General features: G+C 47.5%; 1 long non-coding RNA gene across 2 annotated transcripts in view; it reads right to left on the bottom strand.

Annotated features, from left to right (window-relative positions):
• Positions 1-20,680, bottom strand: part of LOC122492209 — a 124,882-nt gene extending 104,202 nt beyond the window's left edge. For both annotated transcript variants that reach the window (XR_006299577.1, XR_006299578.1), the window contains exons 1-2: positions 20,503-20,680; positions 16,377-16,433 (exon numbers count right to left, since the gene is read on the bottom strand). This is a non-coding gene — a long non-coding RNA (uncharacterized LOC122492209). The remainder of the gene's footprint in view (positions 1-16,376; positions 16,434-20,502) is intronic.
• Positions 20,681-20,941: the final 261 nt, after the last annotated feature.

Below are 20,941 nucleotides of genomic sequence, written 5' to 3'. Positions count from 1 at the left end.
AAGTCCCTACATGCAGACAAAGCAGATTGCTGCATTGTTTCCACTTACGGGTGCTGTTTTCTCTTGCAGGTCTGAAAACAGAAAATGTTCAGGCAACATTTATGTTCTAATTTGCTCGGGCTCTTACAAAAACAGAAAGCCAACTAGCACTCTGTCAGCTCATATGCTGCTCCAAAGCTTTGGGTCACTCTCTTGACTCCCCAGAATAAGAGGGAAAAAAAAAAAATCAATTTAAATCAATCAATATCATTTCTATTTGTCTATTTCCAAAAGCTCTGTTAGAAGTAACACTTAATTTTAATGCTTTCCGCTTTCTTATTTGCTTTCCTAGGACTACAAAACTATTATCACACACACCAAATTTTTAATTTATCAGGCCCACGATGGGACGAATCACCTTCAGATTCCTTTATGTTTCACCACTCACAGACGAACATGGCTGCCAGTGAGGCTCTGTCGTGAACATGAACGTGTGGGCCTGGCACGCACATCCCCACTGCTCATTTACCTACACCCTTCCGAAGGCGCAATGACAGGGCTCATCCAACAAACATACAATAGCTTTGGGGAGACAATGTATGTGTTTTGATTGGCATTTCAAATTTATACTGTGTTTATTCTAACATTAAAATCCATTTGTATTCTCCACATACACAGCCATCTCTTAATAGTACATTTGAGGATTCTTTTTCCTGCTTCCCGGTCAAGACTGGAATTCAAAATCTGCTGTGGTTGATTAGCTTGCTGATTTTCAAAAACTAATTTCTCTTTTCAAAAATCACTCTTTTTTGGGCAACTGACATTCCAATTTGAGCTTGAGAAGCAGTGGAAATTTATTCCTGCATCGAACACCTAACCAAACTATGGCTGATCCTTCAACAACGTGGAAGTTAGGGGCCCCGACCCCTGCATAGTCCAAAATACCCCTATAACGCTTAACTCCCCTGAAAATTAACTACTAGTAGCCCACTATTAACTGGAAATCTTATCAATAACATAAACAGTCGATTAACACATATTTTGTATTTTGTATGTATCATATACTGTTTTCCTACAATAATACCTTTTCTAATTTCTCCAGTATTTCTAAGCTAGGCAGTTCATCTGTGAGTTTTTTTCAAATTGTTGTAAATCTCCAAAAAAAAATGTTCCCATGTATTTACTGGAAAGAACAAAATCTGCGTCTAAGCCAACCCGTGCAGTTCAAGCCCATGCTGTTCAAGGGTCAATTATACTTCCTTTCAGTTAGGATCTGTAATACATTCATCAAATTTCTGTAATGAAAAATTTGCATCCATACTGCATCATCTGTGTTTAAGAGAAGAGACCCAATGAATTCATTATTTAGAAAGGAACTAATCTGGGTATGTTAAAAGCCTATCTCGAGCTTCTTCTTAGACATCATGGAAACACCTGAACTATTCCACAGAACTAAGTATTAATAGAAGAATTAATAGAATTTTGAGGAGGGTATAAATTAATATATATAATATAAACTAGGGGAGACAACAAGGCCATCCCTTTCCAGTATAAAAAAAATCACTGCCCAAATGTCCTGTGACGCCATTGAAAATAGGAGGAAGGAAACATGATCACACCTCATGGGAACAAATTGTTTTATAAGAAAAAAGGGTAATCTACATTAAATTATTCTTCATTTAGAGAACACATACTGATTATAAACAATTTCCTCTCTGGCGTTGAAAAAAAAATTTTAACTGGAATGTCAAGCAATTTCCCCCCAATTCTAAAGGAAATAACCTCACTGTTCTCGGAGACGTCACACAGACTACAGGTTACTGTGTTCAATTTAGAATTTTTTATCTTCTACAGAAAAATGTTTATTGTAGTGATTAGAGTTTTTTGGGTTTTGGGGTGTGTGTGTGTGTGTGTGTGTGTGTGTGTGTGTGTTTAAAAAACCTCTTAGGATGTTGAGGACTTTTGTACTGCTCACAGGATTTGCCACTGTGTAACCATGTTGCGCTTTTTGTCCCAACTGCATCGGGCTCTACTCAGACCAAATCATTGCTTTGTTCACCTGATTACAAGACAAACTCCATTTTCCTTCCTGGGGCTTGTTAATGGTCCCTGAGCCTGAGTTCCCATCTTTAGTTTTTACCCAACAGTGCCAGATATGAAGCTATTGGAGCATTGGTCCATATCCCGAAAACAAACGGACGGAGGCACGGCCGCCCCAGCCCAGAGAAGACCCAGCGGACTTGCCTGACGGCCAACGTATGCCGGGATCAAGAGCCAGGAGAGTTGACTGCATGCCACCAGGGGCATCCGAGAAGAGTGTGGACCACTCGGGACAGCTCCTCTTACCACCAACGCTCTGTGCTTTCCTCCTGTCCAGGTTCCCTTGGGGTCCTTTCCTGGCCTTGGCACTAAGCGTTTTTGGCTGTGTGCAAGATTCCTGCTTTCGTGGAGGTGGTCCAATTGGACCACAAGCGCTTTGTGAATCACTCAGGAGGAATCACGAGACAGCAATTATAAAAACCAACACTACCCTACACTGTTACAGGGTCAGAGTGGCTCCATTAAAGTATCAGTGTTTGAAAGGAAAATACGGTAGACCCAAATGTGGTTTGCATTTACATAAACTTGGCATTGGCAGCACTACAACACGCAATGACAAACTTTATTTCGCAGAAGAAGGAAAGTGACAGGAATGAGGTGACGTGGCAAGCTAATGCCCCTGTCCAGGATTGTGGCTACTGATTTCAAGGTATTCTCCCTCAGGAATCTGGATCTCTGAATGTTTAGGTAATACGGGGACGGGACTGTCCTGTGGTTCCTTTTGGAAAGCGCGGCTGGGTACTTTGTAGGGCCTCTTTTTACTCCCTAATGTCTTTGAAACCTAATCCCCACCACCCTCACCCTCAAGGCCCTTATCACTCACTCCCTGCTCCGGCTAGCACCGTCTACATGAGGGGTGCTGCAATTTGAGACTGAATTTGAGACTCGTTTACGTAAGAGCAGGTTAAGGGGTCCCTGTGTGCTGCACTCTACTTCTCGGGATTCCATCTGTGTGGAGAGCATGGAGCTCACATCTGTCTGACCAACACCAGCACCTAGACGTGGGGCTTGCTCAAGAGTAAGGGCTGAGACCTGAAGGTGTGCCTGGCGTCCTCCACCAGGGAAAAGGTCAGGGACCACCACCAAGTGTTGTTGTTCTCGGAGTTCTTCAGTCTTTCTCTTTGGCCTGTGACTCTCCCGTGATCACACAGTCCTTCCATCACGGCCTGGTTACCAAACCCTATTTTAGCCATTTGTTGTCATCTGTTAAATGCTCATCTCAAAACCCTCGGCGGCTGATGTAGACACAGGCGGAGCCATGCCCATAGGGGGAGATTTGATCCTGCTTTTCCACCCACCTCCACGGCTATTCATTTTCCTGACCCGGTCAGTGCTCCGTCTGGAGACTGGCAACACCTGACCTTATTGTCAGAGCTCAAGAGCTCCAGACAAGGTGAGTCCTTATGCCAGTTACAGACTGCTGAAACTAAGCAGCCCTTTCTTAGATCCAGACAGTTCCCAGATTCTTCGGGTAAAAACTGTCTACGTCCCTTAACAGACCATCATCATATCTGAACGTTCCTCACTGTGAGATCGCACGTTGGCTCTGACCTGGGGATAAAGTGCTTTGATTACATTAAGGCAGATGGGGTTTAAGCCCTTGCTTCTTGTTTAGCTCAGGCTTGGCTGACAGTCTAGGAGTGAAGGGGGAAGGATGGCATGTAGTTTCTCTGAGCCTCAATTTCCTTATCAGTTACCTGGGAAGTAGGTGACTAACCCCCCACAAAGTTTTGGTAGAGATGAGCTGAGATGATGTGTGAGAAAGACGGCACCAAAGATGCTCAACAAATCTTCACTGATCCTCTCTAACTCACCCAGTATTTCATTCCCCAGGAGCTAGTTCATAGTCGCCACCTCTTTACTGGGGAGAGGAGAGCCGTCCTCCTATCCCCCCAGGAGCACATGCACTAGCTTGGGAGTCACTGCCCAGCAATCAGAGGCAGAAATGGCAGGCGGGTAGGGTGCAGGGGCTTCCTTCTCCACCTGCCTGCACCAGCCCAGTGACCTCATAAAGGTCCTGCCAGCTCCTTAGCAAGTGGGTTCCCAGACATTTCTGTCTTTAGATGTTCTCAGACTTCTCTCTTTGCCTGCCCCCAAGCAATGAGTGTGAGGCCATGCTGGGGTACAGAGATGAGCAATCCAGACAGAGTCCTGCCCCTGTAGCCCTTACCAGCTAATGGGGGCCAAAGGAACAAAGCAGACCACCCCAAGTAAGAAGTGAAAGTGCAGAGTGTTAAGAAGAAATAGAGAGGAAGCTACAGCCCATGGCAGGGAGAGGGGAGTTGGAAGCATAATGGCACCAGATTCGTGTCTCTAAGGACCACTCCGGATGCTGTAAGGCCAGGGACAGGGAGCAGAGGCTGGAGGCAGGTAGACCGGATGCAGGTGGGTCAAATGGAGGCCAGGGTGGAGGCCCAAAGAGGTAGGCGGCGGTGACCTACCTTTGCTTTAGCCCTGACCGACCTTAGCCTTTGCTTGGGTGGTGACTCTGGAGGTGGGGTAGATGTGGGCACGAGGGAAATGAAGGCACCGTGGATGACAACACAGCTGGGGCTTGAGCAGGACTGGGGCCAATCTTTGGCCTAATCCCAATCACCAAGAAGCAACAGCACATGGAGAGAAAGCAGGCGGAAGACCGCTCAGATCCTGCCTGGAACTCAGCACGGTCTAAATAAATTAAATAAGCAATAAGTCACATAATCTCCCTGAATCCTGTAATGTGGCTGGCAAGGCCTCTTCTGATCTTAGCGGATACCTCACTAGAGCTTCAGCCATTTCTGCCTGTATGAGACAGGAATTATTACTGGTGTTTGTTGGATGGCAACATCCCCAGCTATCATTCCGCACAGTCCTTTGCAGAAATGAGTCATTCTGTTACTAAGCACCTACTGTATGCAAGGCACTTTCTCCAGGTGCCACACACACATACTCCTTGGTCCCAACAACCACCCTCTGAGGTAGTACCATTAGTTTACATATTTGGAGGCCGATGCACAGGGAGGGTAAGTAACTTGCTCAGAGGCACACAGCAACAAGCAAGTCGAAGAGCCAAGATGTGAACCCAGGCCATGTGAATCCAAGCCTGTGTGTGCTCTGTCACTTTCATGAACAGGTTCAGGTGCCCGGCCCTGTGTTGAGGGTTTTCGTCCAGCCTCCTTTTCCCTCTGCCCCTGAAGCATCTGCCTTGGTTTTGCTTCCTGCTAACATGGATCTCCTGGGGAATCAGGGATGACAGGTTCTGTGTACCACTGAGCACGAACCCATTCCCAAAACTCATAGCATTTCTCCAGCAAAGGTTTAGGTTGCCCTGAGACACAACATTTGATTTGTATCTGGGATAAATATATATACATACATACACGGAGCGGACACTCCAGTGAAGCCAATATCCAGAATTGATAGCATATGGCTACACACTTTGCAGAGACAGAAATCTAACATTCAAACAAACAAACAAAAATAGTTCTGAAGGTCTTTGGAACGCTTCGACAAATGATCTGCAGAAGCAGACATAAGTCACCGTGAAGAAAACTTTTTCTTCTAATAGAATAAAACTCTAAGAAAAAAAAGGTTGAAGAAATGACTCACTGATATGTATGGAGGCGAGGGAAAGTGGGCCCTGGGGAGCCACGTGGATGGATTACAGAGGCCTCGAGGCTCAGCTGCGAAGAGAAGGCTGGGAAATGAGGTCCCCGGAGCATGTCTGGGCTTCTGATTTGTTCCTTCTTTTTCGTCTCGCAGAGCTCACGACTCAAACACCTGGGGTAGGTGGTGAGCCGGTCTAGGAGCCTGGCCTGAGGACACTCCGTGCCTAGGCCCCAGAGAACACGGCTGGCCTCCACCTTTTCCAGCTGCGTGACCCTGAGCCACTGGCTTGCCCTCTCCAAGCCAATTTCTCCATTTGCAAAATGGTAATCAGAACCCACTACACAGGTCGTTGTGAAAATGAAATAAAAATCTCCACCTCAAGTGCTGAGGAACCGCTCCAAAGTTAGAGTTATCAATGGAAGTAATACTAAATCATGGGGCTGAGGAGGCAAACAACTTCCTTGAGGACCTAGGGGGTATTGCTCAGGGCCCAGGGGGCCAATTCAGGTCTAGCCCTGAGGGATGGAGAGCACATACCTGGGTATTTCTCATTCAAATGATGCCCTCAGAGCTTGAGCCCTTGCAGTGTAGGATCCTGACCATCCCCGGCCCCTCAGGGCAGAGCACCTGCTGGGAGGCAGCCAGACTGGGGTGGGGGTGGGGGGAGGGGGGTTGGTGACCAGGGAAGTTTTCCCAAGCACTGTGGATCGTGGTGCACACTGGAGGTATCTCCACCTCTGTGTCTGTCCAGACAACTCCTTCAGGCCAACCTATCTGTCAAAGAAGGTCAGAAGGAGTCTGTGGATGTCCTCACTAGTGGACGGAGCATTCCTGCCGACAAGCAGGGGTGGAAATGCCGTTGTCCTTCCCACGAGGTTAGCTTCCAATACCGCAACCTTCAATCAGTGGCGAGCCCAAGCCTCTCTCAATCCACGGGAGCCCCAGAGAACAGGTCCCGCTGCACACACGCGCTGCCTGCCTGTCACTCCGCACAGGGCTCTCGGCTGGGCCAGGCCCGCCTTGGGCCTGCTTCCGGGAGGCGGCTTCTGCCCAGCCCGCCAACTCCTGCCAGCGAGACCCTGCCTCTGCGTCAGCACGTACACTGTCACCCACTCACAAATCCGATCAAATCTCCGCCGTTGGCCCGGCCACGGCGCTGCCTGGGGACAATGGGCCCTCTCGGTGCGCTTTAAATCGAATGACCCAACAATTTTCTTCGAGCAATGCCGTTTGACCACTCTCAAGTACAGTAACTCCTATAAATAAAGATATAAATGGTGCTAATCTGGAGACTTGGGCCATCCTGCACACAAAAGGACTTCTCTGTGTAGGCTTGTTGCGGATTGTCCTTTGTCAGTGGCTTAACTGTGAGCCAGAGACAGACAGCAGGGTGGAGAAGGTGCTGGCCTTGCTGGTGGGAGGCGCTCACAGGGGGGCCTCCCAGAGCCGTCCAGTCCACTCATTTCAGACCGCAGAGCCCACGGGGTGGCTGAGGGACGGGGCCTGGGAAGGTGGCACGCCGCAGTCCAGAGCCTAGCGAGCTCCCGGCACTGAGTGGGGCTGTGGCAGGGGGGAGACCCGAGGAGGGCAAGGGAGACTGACCATGCTTCTTCCCGGAGGTTGCCAAAGGGCCTCCTGGCTGAGATTCAAGTCTGGACGCTTACAGCCATCTTCAGGGCCACAATCCACGGGGGCTTTGCAGCCCTCTCCCTCTGGGATCAGTTCTCCTTACCCACATAAGGCTGTTGGTATGTCACCCACTACCTACAGCAGGTGGAGGGAGCGCCCACATCAGCACTACCACCGACTCCGGGAAGCGCGGCAAAGGCTCTGCCCCCGCACTAGGCAGCGCGGCTCGGCCAGGAGACAATGACACGGCTGAGAGGGACCTTGCCCCATCCCAGTGAGGCAGCACCAAGATGGGCAAATTCGAAGACAGAAGTGGAATGAGGACAGCGGAGGGTCGCCCCCGCGGGGATTTCCTGCCTCCCAAAGACGGAACCCAGAAGGTGAGCAGGCAAGGCAGGCACTCACCTCTGCCTCTCCCGCCTGCTCCCCTACCCCACACTAGCACAGCCCACACCCCTGCACTTCCATCCCACACCCTGCCCCCTCACACTCACATCTTCTCCCTCCTCCCCCTCAGAAGACTGGAAACTTCTCCAACTTCCCCGGGTGGGTGGGGCCTCTGCGTACCCCGGATCAGCTCCCTCCCACAGCTTGCCCTCCCCTGCGGGGAATGGGGGGGGGGGGCAGAGCATACACCATACACTTGTCCGGAGGAGGGGCCCGGCTGCCCCCACATTCTCTGAGGGATCTCCAGGACAGGAGGACTAAAGGGGCAGCCCCAGAAGGGGCCTTCCTGGGCATGGCCAGGAGTTGCACAAAACGGAGGCGCTGTGCCCACTGGACCACACTTCACAACTTGTCCCGGCAGGCGGGCTAAGCTGCAGACTGGGGGACGGGCGCGCAGGCAAAGGGCAAGGGCAAGAGGGTTACTGCCATTGTCCCCAGTACAAACACCTGCCAGCCAAGTTTCAAAATTCTTGTTCCTTCAAAGAAAGGGGCGGAGGAATTTCCAGAAGTGCCGCCAAAGTGCCGGGCAGCTGCCCTGAGAAGGCAGGTATGGGTGAGCAGCTTGACGGGAAGGAGGGAAGGAGGAGGTAACAGCAAGAAGGAACAGAGTTCACCAGGGGGAAAACAGTGCATGCGTGTGAACTCGTGTGCACGGGCTTGCGAGCGCGTGGGCGTGCTTGTGTGCGTGTGCGCGCATGTGCCTGTGCGTGCTTTCGAGCATGTGTGTGCGTGTGCGTGTGCGCAGGGCAGATGCAGTGACAGGAGCAGAAGCTGCAGGCTGGCAAGCCCAAGATGAACGCCCGGCACATCCACTCAGGGGAAAAAGCAAAAGCCTGGGTCACTGCCAAGAGCATCCAGTCAAGGGCACCGGAAGGTGATGCCACAGGCACCTCAGTAGGGCTGTGTGATGCAGACAGAGCCTTTGCAAGGCCCTGTCCTGGGAGCTGAGGGGCAGGGCGGAGTGCCTGCAGGAGGGAGCTGGGGGTGGCAGTGGGGCCCTAGAGGCACTCAGCTAGGAGCAGGGGGCAGATGAGGAAAGAGAGCCGAGGACCAGAGGTGTAGGAGAAAACGGGGGGCTTGGGAACGAGGGGTGTGGCCACAGGCATCGAGGGAAGCTTGCGGGCACTCCGCGAAGCAGGCCTTGAGGGAGATTATTAGGACAAACGCAGAAGAGTGGGCAAGTACAGGGGCTGCGGAGCGGGGAGCCCCGCGTGCAGCTTGTGGGGGGGGGGCAGGGTCCCTGGAAGCACGGTGGGGCAGATGTGACCGGTCCTGTCCTCACAAGGAGCTGCTCTGCAAGCCCACAAGGATGACCGGAGAGAAGAGCAGAGCCAATCCAAGCAGCCAGAGACCAACAGGGCATTTCCAGTCAGCCTAGACGAGAGTCAGTGTAGGCCTGAATGAGGTCAGCATCAGAGCGGCCAGACACAGGGCACTGCAGGGGACCGTGGCAGGAGTGGAGACGGCAGGGCTTCGGAACCACGCTGCACCATGGGAGGAGGGGCTGCGGAGGTTCCTGGGGTGCAATTCCACATTCCTGGGGGGCGGGTGGGAAGGGCCCAGGCTCACCTATACCTATGCCCAAGGACACACCCAGTAGAAGCTGGAAAACCACGTCTGGGGTGGTCACTGCTGAGACACAGACCTACGGCGCATCTGCTCGGTGGGCACCACAGAAGTAAGGAGCCTGCCACGGAGGCAGGACACGGGCCTAGCAGGGCCTGATTCACCACAGGTCCCCAACAAGTGAACGCAAGCTAAGGCGGGGTGGGCATCCCAGACGTAACTCTTCCCGATACGGCCAGATGCAAGTGGTGGCAGAGCCCCTGGGGGGACCTAAAAACTTGTTGGCGTCCAGGCGCCACCCCCCAGAGATTCCAATTCAGTCTGGGGCACGACCCGGCATCAGCAGGTTTTGAGAACCCGCTAACCATGAAGACTGAGTGAAGAGAATTGAAAGCCATGTTCTAATTCTATGTTTTCGTAAAGAATCTCCTAGGTGATTGTGAAGTAATCACAATCTAATTTGGGGGATCTGGGGTCAAGCGGGAGATGGTGAGGTATAGGCCGTGAGCTTCTTGAGGACAGTGCTGCCTTACCCACCTGTGCCCACCGGGCTGTGTGTCCCTCCCCACGCAGATCAAAGCCTCCTATGCGTACTGGGCTGCACGGGGTCACCCTGGGCAGGCACAAAGGGGACAGTCACAGCTGCAAAGCATCCTTTACTCCCTTTCTTCCCCACACGTCTATCTGCAAAGTCTTAGGATGGCAGGAGCCAAAGACCCCAACCTCCGCCAGGAAGAAGTCCACCGGCCCATTGATTCTCATGTCCTGAACAGGCTCTGAGACTGTCACAGTCAATTCCGTCTGAAGACCCTCTACACTTATGGAAGAGGCAGTAGCTGCTCTTAGCAAGAGGCCCGCGTCTGTGGCACGAATGCGTTGTCACAACTTCTCAATTGGTCTTGGCTTGACTGAAGGGTCTGTGCTTCCTTGTTAAGCACATTTCAGGTAAATTCTTCCAGACACAAGGGTGCACGTGTAAATCAGATGGTGAAGCCCTAACCATGTGCAACGGGGTGTGGTGACCACAAAGAAGCGGTAGAAGGACCTTCTGGAAGGGCAAATCCAGCCCTTTGTCCCCAAACCCGTTCTTCCGAAGCCAGCATTCTCTGAGGGCACCTCGGATGGACATGCAGAGCCAAACAAATGAGCCAGGACCCCGAGAGGCTCTGGGGTAACAGAGACCGCCCAGTCGGGGACTGGGTCTCAGAGCAACAACAATAGTCAAGCTCACGGAAGCAAAGAACAGAACTGTGGTTGCCAGGGGCTGGAGGAGGGGAGAGGGAGAGTTGCTAATCAACGGGTATGAAATTTCAGTTATGCAAGATGAAGACATTCGAGAGACGTGCTGCACAACGTTGCGCCTACAGAGGACGATACCGTGTCGCACACTTAAAAGTCTGTTTTTAGGAGGCCTCATTCTAAGTGTTCCTACCACAGTAAAATAAAAAAACAACCAAAAAAGGGTAGTGACACGACCATGCACCGTGTCCTGACTGAAAGCATGCAGTTCTATTTAAAAACGTAAGAACGAGAAGGCAACAGAAGCACCTGATCTGCAGGGGCCACCACGTCGAGCGAACACCGCGGTCGGTGCCCACCCGCCTCCGGTTTCCGCAGCCCGTACTGCCCTCAGCTCACGTCGTCCACGAAGGAGACTTCGTGGCAAACGGGCCTCCTGTCCCCGGTGCTCTGAGGCGATGCCGTCCACCATGTAGTCACTAGCTGCCTGTGGCTTTTTAAACTTTAATCGCAATTAAAATTAAATACGACTTCAGGAATGGAGTTCTTCGGTCACGTAGCCACATCTCGAGGGCACGGCTGCTCGTGTGGCTCGTGGCTCTATACCGAACGCCGCAGATGCGGAGCATTTCCGTCACCACAGAAAGTTCCGCTGGACAGCGCTGCTCAAGAAATAGGCTCTGTGAGGAACCCAGTCAGCCTCATGTTTAGATCCAGAAAAATTAAGAATGTTTAGTCATCGTGGCCTCCGCCAGCAGCATCCCTGCACTGTAACACAAGGAAAAAAAAAAAAGAAGGAAACCTGGAATTGGGCCAGTTTTCCTACATTTACTAACATCTCCAAAGAAACAGAAGTTGTCATCTCTATAAATGTTCACCTTGTGCCGTTTTGCTTTTTATTTTACTGTCAATTTAAATCCTTGCCTGACGAGTATGTGTCTGCCTGCTTTTCACCAGAATCCCAGATCCACAAACACCTGGCTAAGTCACATCTCCTAAAGTATGTTCATGAAGGCTCTGACTTAGGGTTTTATCTAGGCTGAAAACTCATGCTCCCCCAAATTATTTCCAGAGATTAAAGGCGAGTGGAAGAGCCTAACAATGTGGGTCTATAGGTTTCCTATTTTAAAGTCTTGTCTTGAATGCTTCTCTTTTATTTTAACAAGAAGGGAGAAAAACGATTTTGAAGAACTCATGGGAAAACAGAGATATTTGCAGGGGTCTGCAAAAGAGCACAGCAACAAAATGAAGATGCTGAAGAGGGTCTGGCTACCCTGCAGGAGGATAGCATTGGCTAGGACACTGTGGTTTCAAATTCTTGATTTAGGGACAGAATTCATAGACTGGGTCCTCCGTCTGCTTGCATGAGACAAAATCAAGTCCATCAGACAATGGGTTTGGCATTGCCGGTGTGACCAAAGCGTGGTCATAAGGGGGCCAAGGCCCACAGCAAGATGAAGAGATTTAAGCTGTAAGTAGGACTAACTGGTTTCACTTGATTTTGTAAAGTGAGACTGTAAGCCCCCATCCCCAACACACACACACACACACACACACACACACACACACACCCCAAAACAAAACAACCCAAAACTCCTACCACGCATCACTTTTTCACCAAATTCCTACACAGCCATGGTGGGTCTGCCTATCGATAAGAAAATAAATGTTTACACAGCATGTATCTCAAACAAAAACTATGCTGAGGAAACAGTAAAGCCTATTTTCTTTAATGTTATAGGACATTTGGTTATGTCTACTTCTCAATACTAGGTTTTGAATTAAACTGGAATGTGGCATATGAACTTAACTGTTCATAAATATAACAATATGCTTATAGTAAGTGTATTATATATACTCCTACGACGTACCTATATTACTGATATATCAGTAAGTGTACAAAAGTCATTGGCTGACTATGACCCCAAGCTAATCCCCACTTACATGGGGAATATGGATTCTGAAGAGGCACATGGGGGGTTAATAAAGGTTTCCTCTGTGTCCCAGTGTTTCCTAGTGAAAGTAACTTATATAAGCTTGGAAGTTACATACCCTAAGCAAATTGCCTGTGGATTTTCCATTAGCATGAGCAAATAAACTTTTTATTAAATGTAAACCTAGATCTCTTAAAAGTAGTATATAGCAAACGACTTCATTGATAATTGAATTAGTGTACCGTAATTTTTCTTTATTTTATCTGAATGTGTTTTTTATTAAAGTAAAAAAAAACGCCAATTTTCAAAAAGGAGATTACCCTTAATCCATCACATCAACCTCGTTATTACTTACATCATTGTTGGAAGAAAAAGTAGTCCCACTGCTATTCTTTAAAGGAATGTTAACATTATGCTGCATCTAATAGAAAAGAGCTTGGACTCTGGTCTCTGAAAATGCAGCAGTTACAAGAAAAAAATACAGGAGTTTCAGTCACTTCCAAATCTCCATTTAGCATATATGAAAATCAAACCTCAGAAATCATAGTACATTTCTGAGAACCAGCTGAAAATGCAACTCTGCTTTTGAAATTTATAGTGAATAAAGATTCTTTTAAAACAAGTCAAAAGCTTTAGCAAAGAACCAGGTGAGTATCCTGAAGTTATCTTCAGTTCTACTGAAGAGATCTATATGCGCTTAAATTTGTTTGGTCCTTAAATATTCTCACAGTAGGATGTTAAGGACTGGGAAGAAAGCAGTCTATTAAAACTGGGTATTTAGGGGCACCTGGGTGGCTCAGTCGGTTAAGCATCCGACTTCGGCTCAGGTCATGATCTCTCAGTCTGTGAGTTCGAGCCCCATGTCGGGCTCTGTGCTGACAGCTCAGAGCCTGGAGCCTGTTTCAGATTCTGTGTCTCCCTCTGACCCTCCCCTGTTCATCCTCTGTCTCTCTCTGTCTCAAAAATAAATAAACGTTAAAAAAAAAAAACTGGGTATTTATATTACCAAGCTGGGTGTTATATTACAAACACATAATCTTTCATATCTTTAAATCAGAAAATAGTTCATATAACTTCTACCTAATTCCTAATAATTTTTCTCCCCTCATTTAATTAAAATAAATTAGTAAAACAATCCAAAACTTAAGACAACAGCAAGGCCTGTAAATGCAGTTTTCAGACTCAAATTTCTCCGGGAAACGTTTTCTTTACAATTTTCTTTTCCCCGGATGTAATTTGGTGACATCCAATAAGTCCCAGTTTTGACATTTGCAGACATACATTTCTCTGTAGGTTAAAAGTAATGAAGTTTATGCAAATAGCTAATTCCCAAGTTTAAAGTTCTCATATAACCTCACTTTTGCTAAAATCTCAACAGCATAATTCCCCAAGCTTAAACTATCAAATTTGATTGCCTCTCTTTGTGCAAAAAAGCACATATGACAAATAGTTTCTAATTGTTACAAAACTATATACATACATAAGGGAATATATAGATAAAGGATTCTACTTATAGAAGATATTACCAAAATACATAGCTCTCACGTAATCATTTACTGTTAAGCCTCTGCAACTTGCTACGTCTCAGATAATCCCATTTTCTCAGCAAAATCTACATTCTCTCTTCTTGCAAATCAGAAATCTTAAACAATAAATCAAAAGCAATTTAATGAAGTAGATGAGACTAGGCAAAAGTTCTTGGAACCCTGCAGAACGAGAGTAGACACGATCGAGGCCTGATGTCACGTCTGTTATACTGTGATACACCCGCTCTTGGTGATAAGTCGATTTTTCTGGTTATCAGATACGACCTGAGATTTAAAGAGTGAAAATTCTGCCACAGTACACTTCCAAAATTCTTGAATACTGCCCAGGAACTGGAAGAGACATTTGTCTAGAGTGTGATTTGATTTTTGCCATAAAAAAGCCAATTAAAACCTGATTAGCAAAGAGCCCATTGATTTCATTCACTTATAGGAGACAAAGAATTCCTAATGGAAGCTGGGTTGCACCCCACCCAGAGGGCTGAGAGAGTATAATGTATCCCACACTGTCCTGGGATAAAGCAGGATTACACTAATACTCCATGCTCCCTCTGGCCAGATTCTACACAGACAACCAGCAGTCAAGGAGTCAGCTCTGCGTCAACTACAGAAAGTAACCCAAAATATCACTTCCCCAGACATACCTACCATCATAATCACTGCTCTGTCGGGAAAACAGAGTTTAAGGAATTGCACATAAAACTTAATAAAACCGAGATATCTTTACTTATCATTTACTGGGAAATTTTAAAAGAAAAAAAAAAGATGTAGCTTTCTTAACGCATGGGTACTTCACTGCTCAGTTGTTCTTAAAAATAATTTATGTAAAGCAGGCTTTTCTCTAAATATACTGTGCTCTCCCATATACACATTGAAAATGATATTTGCATACAGTGAGTATATGCACTGATACACACATGGTAAAAACTTAAAAAATATGGACTGCATAAATCAGTAGCTGATTTTAAATATACATCAACTTAAACAGATTTGTTTGCAATTTCTGAATTCCTCAGGTAGAAAAGATCTTTCTTGCTGGCTGTGGTTCTAGATGTTTATACTCTATAGAATGTGCAAAAATGCTTCCCCATACAAACAAAGAAAGAAAGGTTTCGAGATCTTGGTATTCTAACCTTGCATTTGCTATTAAATATCTATCCGATGAATGTGAGGGAGAGCAGTGCAATCAGTCTGTCATGCTACAGTAAACACGATATTTTGTGTGCTGCCCAAGACATTTTTTCTCATGAATATAAGTTGGCTGCCATTTATTATGAGATTTTTTCCCCGATTGACACCCCATTATGCATATTCAGTCAAGCTCAAACAAGATTTCAAGTGATCAATATACTGTTTGTGCTGAAAGTCTATTAGCAGCTCTAGCAATAAAGTCTGCAGTGAAACAAAAATGGAGAGAGATTTAGTGAACTGAATTACATGGAAATCCATGTTTTGGGCAAGCGGGCAGAGATAGGAAGGCAGAAAAGCAAGGGGAAGCGAAGGTAGGGCAGACGTTTCTCTTAATAAATATCAGCTTTCTAGAGTCTGACCACCGATGAAATGCATCAAATGCCTAAGAATTTTTCAAAAAAATACCTTAAATTACATGTTGAGGTCTCTAAAGAGGCAGGGAGGGGTCTAAACTAGCACTGAGTCCCTTTCCAAGAACACATAGCTCACTCTGTAAAGAGCTGGAAGGTACTTGGAAGAACCTGATACCTACAAAGTGGAGAAGGTGGACTGATCGGGGAAATCTGCAAACTCCTGCACAACCCAGTGTCTTTGTGTGAAACAACAATGGCTTCCTACAGATTTCGACACTTCCTGCTTTATAAATGAAGTATACCAGATCACTATAGTATGACCATACCAGCTGAGCTAAAGACACATCTTGGTTAATGTACATGGTAGGAAAGGGAGCTTCATAGCAGCCACAGGATTTCATCGGGCACAAAAGAACCCTGGTCCTGAGGCTGGATGTGCCTCCATACTGGAATCTGTCTGCTTGAGCCAGGAGAAGATTAGAATAGGCAGGGCCATCCAGAAAGATGTGGCATCTGGGGGAGTGTCAATCCAGCATCACCCAGACACCAAAGGTTCATATTCTATTACCAGAAAAATGGTGAGGTAAGCAGAGTAGAGAAGAATGCCACTCCATGGCTGTGATGGTGGCTGTATGTTACCTCGCTGCGCTGTGTGGTCTAAGTTAGGCATCCCTCCCCCAACCCAAGGGGGTGATATCTTACTTATGAGGCTGGAGTCTTGGGTCGAAGGAACAAAGAGACAAACTGTTCTGCATGGAGGTCCAGAATTATTATCGACATTTCATTATTTGGCTTGTTGAACTTACGTTTTGAACCACTCTCAGGCAGAAGAGCAGTCTCCATTCACCGTATCAAGGGAAGACCTGGGAAGACGAAAATATTTAGATCAATAGCAGTCTGGATAGTTTCCAAATTCCATAAGCAGCAAAGAAGATGTACAGGAATTTGACCAAAGGAGATGCATCCTGGACTACATCAGGACAAAGGCTATTTCTCGTGCTATTTTTAATTCTAAAACCTAGAGGATGAGTAACCTAAAAGAAGACACATTGTAAAAAATATACTTTACTTACAATATGAACTATTGTATTTGTTCACTGCCTCTTCTTGAGGGTCCTAAGTACGAAGATACCCAAGCAGAGAAGAATCAGAACCCAACATCCACCAGAAAATAAATCAAGAAAACCTTCCCCACCACCCCAAGTCTACTCGAAATAAACAAACTGAATAATCCTAAATAGCAATTCTCATCTGTGTCGGATGCACGCATGTGTGGCAAAATGTGCACACCAGAGTGTATTCTTTAATTTTGAGGAGACGTATGTACAAGTATGTAATGTCACATGATTTTAAAGCAGCAATTTCCAAATGGTTTTTTAAAGGCGGCTTCCGAGTAACACTTAATCCAACCCTGTATTCATGTACCCCAAGATACATAAATATATTAACTTTTAAATACATAAACCCACTGATATGACTAATATTACTAATCTTACAGCTCATTACAATAAGTAGATTAGCAAAGTGAGTTTTCTTCAATTTCCTTGCAAAATGCACATAACCTGACATCCTCAAATGGAAAAAGATAGATTCCTGGAGGCCAACTCTAAAATAAGTCAGATATTGGATGCTCCTCTCCATCCTGCAAGGCTCTCTAGGGTCCTGAAAAAGCTCAGATGAAACACCATTTCCTACGGTAAAAAATGAAATTTGTTGGCAGGCTAAAGCAGCCCAGGTGTTTATTCAGCCAGCACATTCACTTCACCGGGAGGTGGGTGTTCTGGAATGCTCCTCACACAATGCTGTGTACATATTTACTGTCAGAACTCAAGGAAGTACTGTTCTGGAACCTTCTCAATGCAATTAACTGTGCAAGTGGGCAGAGCTAACTTCCACAAAATAATGACTGCAAATCTTAGGAAAAGACCCTCTTTGAAACCAGGCTGCCAGGGTGCTGGTGTCTGAGCAAAGTTCCGGAGGCATCCTACCAATTTGATTCTTGAGGCTGAAGCTGAAATCTATTTGGATTTCAAAATGACCCATAATCATAGGCAGTTTATCCGATTGTGTGTTCCTAGTAAAATCTCAGAGCCTTCTAGGTGCTAGGATTTGTAGGTGTGGTTTGTGGACTTTCAAGAGAAGACAGCTAGTATGAGAAAGAATGAAAAAAGCAGAAGGTGGTTTTAGCAGCTTTCAACCTACATTGGTTCTCAACAGAACACAGAATTTTTCCCGAGTCTCCCTTCAGTCTGGAATAACTGTTAAGATACTGCTAACTGGCCACCGCTTCCAGACCTGGTAGTGCATTAATTCACTCTAGCCATCAGGGGAAAGGTATCATTTTCTCTTCTTAATATATTTTATCTTAAAAAAATGAATGGTACCATGAAGTAGGCGTCCTTTTGAATTGTCGGTGTGTTTTTTAAAAAAGGAAAGAAAAAAGGCATGGTGTCTCTCTTCGTCATGGTCAGATCTGCAGCAGACACTGCGGGTAAGCACGGCTATGATAATAATGATTTGTGAAATTATAAAGATTGCCTCCTTCTTCAGAGCAGCTCAAAACATTTTCTTTCCCACAGATCTGAAATAAGATTTGAAATCTCCTTGCCGAGTTGCAGAAATGGCCTTCCTCCGATCTGAGGTGACATGACTGGATTTGGACTGAAGGGCCAAGCAGTAGAAGGTGAGCTCATTCACCTGTTCCTTGTTCCCATTATGCACGTCTGTGCTGAGAGGCCAGATGGTTGTCTATCCTGCAAGTAGGTTTATTGCCTGAAAATGAGCCCCCTCTTTCTAAAAAACTTACTTTTATAAATAAATTGTATTAAAAATACCAGGGCAAAAATAATTCTTTTTGGCTTTATCATGTGCTTCAATATTTGTGCTTCCATCATGTCTTTAAGCCCTGGGATCTTAACATTTGGAAGCAGCTCCCACTTCACATCCCTTTTCTATCAAAATCAACCTCTGAAAGTTAAATGGATATTTAACAGGCTGTCAAAGTGAAACAGAATGACACTGTGCCTTTCAAGACCTACCTAGGGATTAAAGGCTGCCCTCCAAAATTTCAGTTAACATTTAAGTAAATGTAATACCCTAGCCTAGAAACTGCCTCTCCCTGCACCACTGCAATTGTCGAATTCCTTTCCTGGCCTTTCATGCAGATACTCAGAAACAGGGTGGGGCTCCCTAGTCTTGCAATGTTAAGGGAGTCTGCACTGCAAAGAAAACTCAGTTAATCGTTCATATTCCCATTTTTCTGTATCCTTCGCAAATACCTTTGACATGATCGTGTTTAGGAGTGCCACTCTTTCTCACGCTAAGATTTAGATTAAAATCTTTGTGTCAAACCAAATGTTCTGTGCACAAGCATGGATGACAGGTACGGAAATGAAGGTGACAAGTCCAGGAATAGGGAAAAACCTCCCTGAAGAAGAGAAGAGGAGGTGAGCTTCTCTGTTTATGGAGGTCTCTGCTGGAGCTTTCTCTCTCTCTTTTATTTTTATTATTTGCGGGGAGGGGAGGGTTGCAGATGGAGTTCTTTTAGAGTTGCAAGTAAAACCCAACCCTGCTAAGCCATGCTGGTTCCCTTATGAGTCAGCAGGCCACTGGGCAGTTCAGACGGTACGGCCCAGAGTCACTGGACAAGAGCTGTCTTTGGACACACCCATTTTACTAATCCTGACTCTGATTTTTTAAAAAACCATCTTTATGTTACTTGGTGCCTGACCTCAGAACTTGCATCAAAAACTGTGGCCCCCCCGTCTCCACCAAGGAGGACTCAGGCTCCAATGTGGAAGCACTCTCCTTCAGCTCTGTTACTGATGAGCACAATTGGATTAGGGCTTGTTTCTTCCTCCATGGGCAACTCCTGTTTCTTTCTCTCTAGTCTGCATGTTATCAGCTTGACATTCCCTTCAGTGGCATATGACAAATCAAATTGGCCATCACTGCACTCATCAAAGGAGGATGTTTTCTATTTCCGAGGACTGTTTCCTCCACTCCTTTCACAATCCTGGACACACACACACACACACACACACACACACACAGGTCTTTTTTTTTTTTTTTTTGAGGGGGGAGGGCGGTAAGAGATAATGAATGGATACAACTCACACTAAAGAATGAAAAGCAGCGGACACTCAAAGACAAGGGCACAGTCTCAAATGTGGTTTTAAATACCCAATTCCTACACCTTAAATTTAAAGCATTCATCCAGAAACACAGATGTTAGTAGCTTTGAAAAACTTTACCAAAAAATGAAGTCCATTATTTTTCACGTCTTTTTGCATGATTCAGCACTTTTAATACTAATTTCTGCCAAGAAGTTAAAAGGTAAAAGGAGTATATATTTTCTGGGGCCTTAAAATCTCACACACTCTTTATGAGCACCCCCACTCCTGCTATTATTACAGGGGCATATCAGAAATCCGGGGTGTGTGTTTGGGGCGGGGGGAGTCTGTGGTTCGCTGCCTATTACCCACCCGGCGACCACCTCAGAGCAGCGCAATTTCCCTCTCCGGCATCTAAGTGGCTTTGGGGGATGGATGACCCGCCGCAGGGACTTCGCCCTGTCTCGGGCTCTCCTCCTCGCCAGGAGCCACACACGCACACACACGCCCAGCACACACACGCACACTCGAACGCACCTGTCCAACCCCTGTCAGCTGCAGCTATACGCTCCCCCTGCTGTGTCTTTTCAACCTTTGTCAAGTATCTCAAGACCAGAATTTCCCGAAGCCCTTCCCCCAAATCCAGGCTTTCGCAGGAGACCCCAACCCACCGGGGCGGCAAGAGAAGGCCGAGACGGAGCGACCTCGGACTCGCTCCGCAAACTTAACCTGCGCGCCGCACGGCTCCGCGTCTGCACCGAGGACCCGCAAGTGCCCCGCACTGTCCCCGCAGCATCCCACGCCCTCCCGGCACACTCACCTGCGGGTGGGAGAGCCGCGCGCCTCCGCGGTCCAGCCTCCCGTAGCGACCTCCGCCGGCGAGCCTCTGCACCGGGTGTCGGCAGCGCCCTTAGGGGTGGCGGGGGCCGCGGGCCGGTTCCCGGCAGGGCGGCGGGACGCCGGGAACCGGCGCGAGGAGCGCGCCCGGGCGGGTCCGCGCCGAGCCCGAGCGAGCGGGCGAGCGGGGCGGGAGGGGCCATTTGTAACCGAGCAGACGCTACCACCGCCCCTTACTCGCGGGGGGCGGGGGCGGGCGGTCAGGTGACGGCGGCCCACCCTCCGCCGCCAAGCCGGGTGGTTCCTGCCCAGGAGGAGCCCCCTGGCGCGCTCTGATTGGAACTCCCGCCGCAGTGGCGGGGGAGGGGGGCACGTGACAGCCCGGCCCGGCGGCCCGGCGCGCCCCGCCCCCGCTGGGCACC

Source organism: Prionailurus bengalensis, chromosome C2, assembly GCF_016509475.1.
Source record: "Prionailurus bengalensis isolate Pbe53 chromosome C2, Fcat_Pben_1.1_paternal_pri, whole genome shotgun sequence".
NCBI classification, from domain to species: domain Eukaryota; kingdom Metazoa; phylum Chordata; class Mammalia; order Carnivora; family Felidae; genus Prionailurus; species Prionailurus bengalensis.
This window is presented reverse-complemented; position numbering and strand designations above follow the sequence as displayed.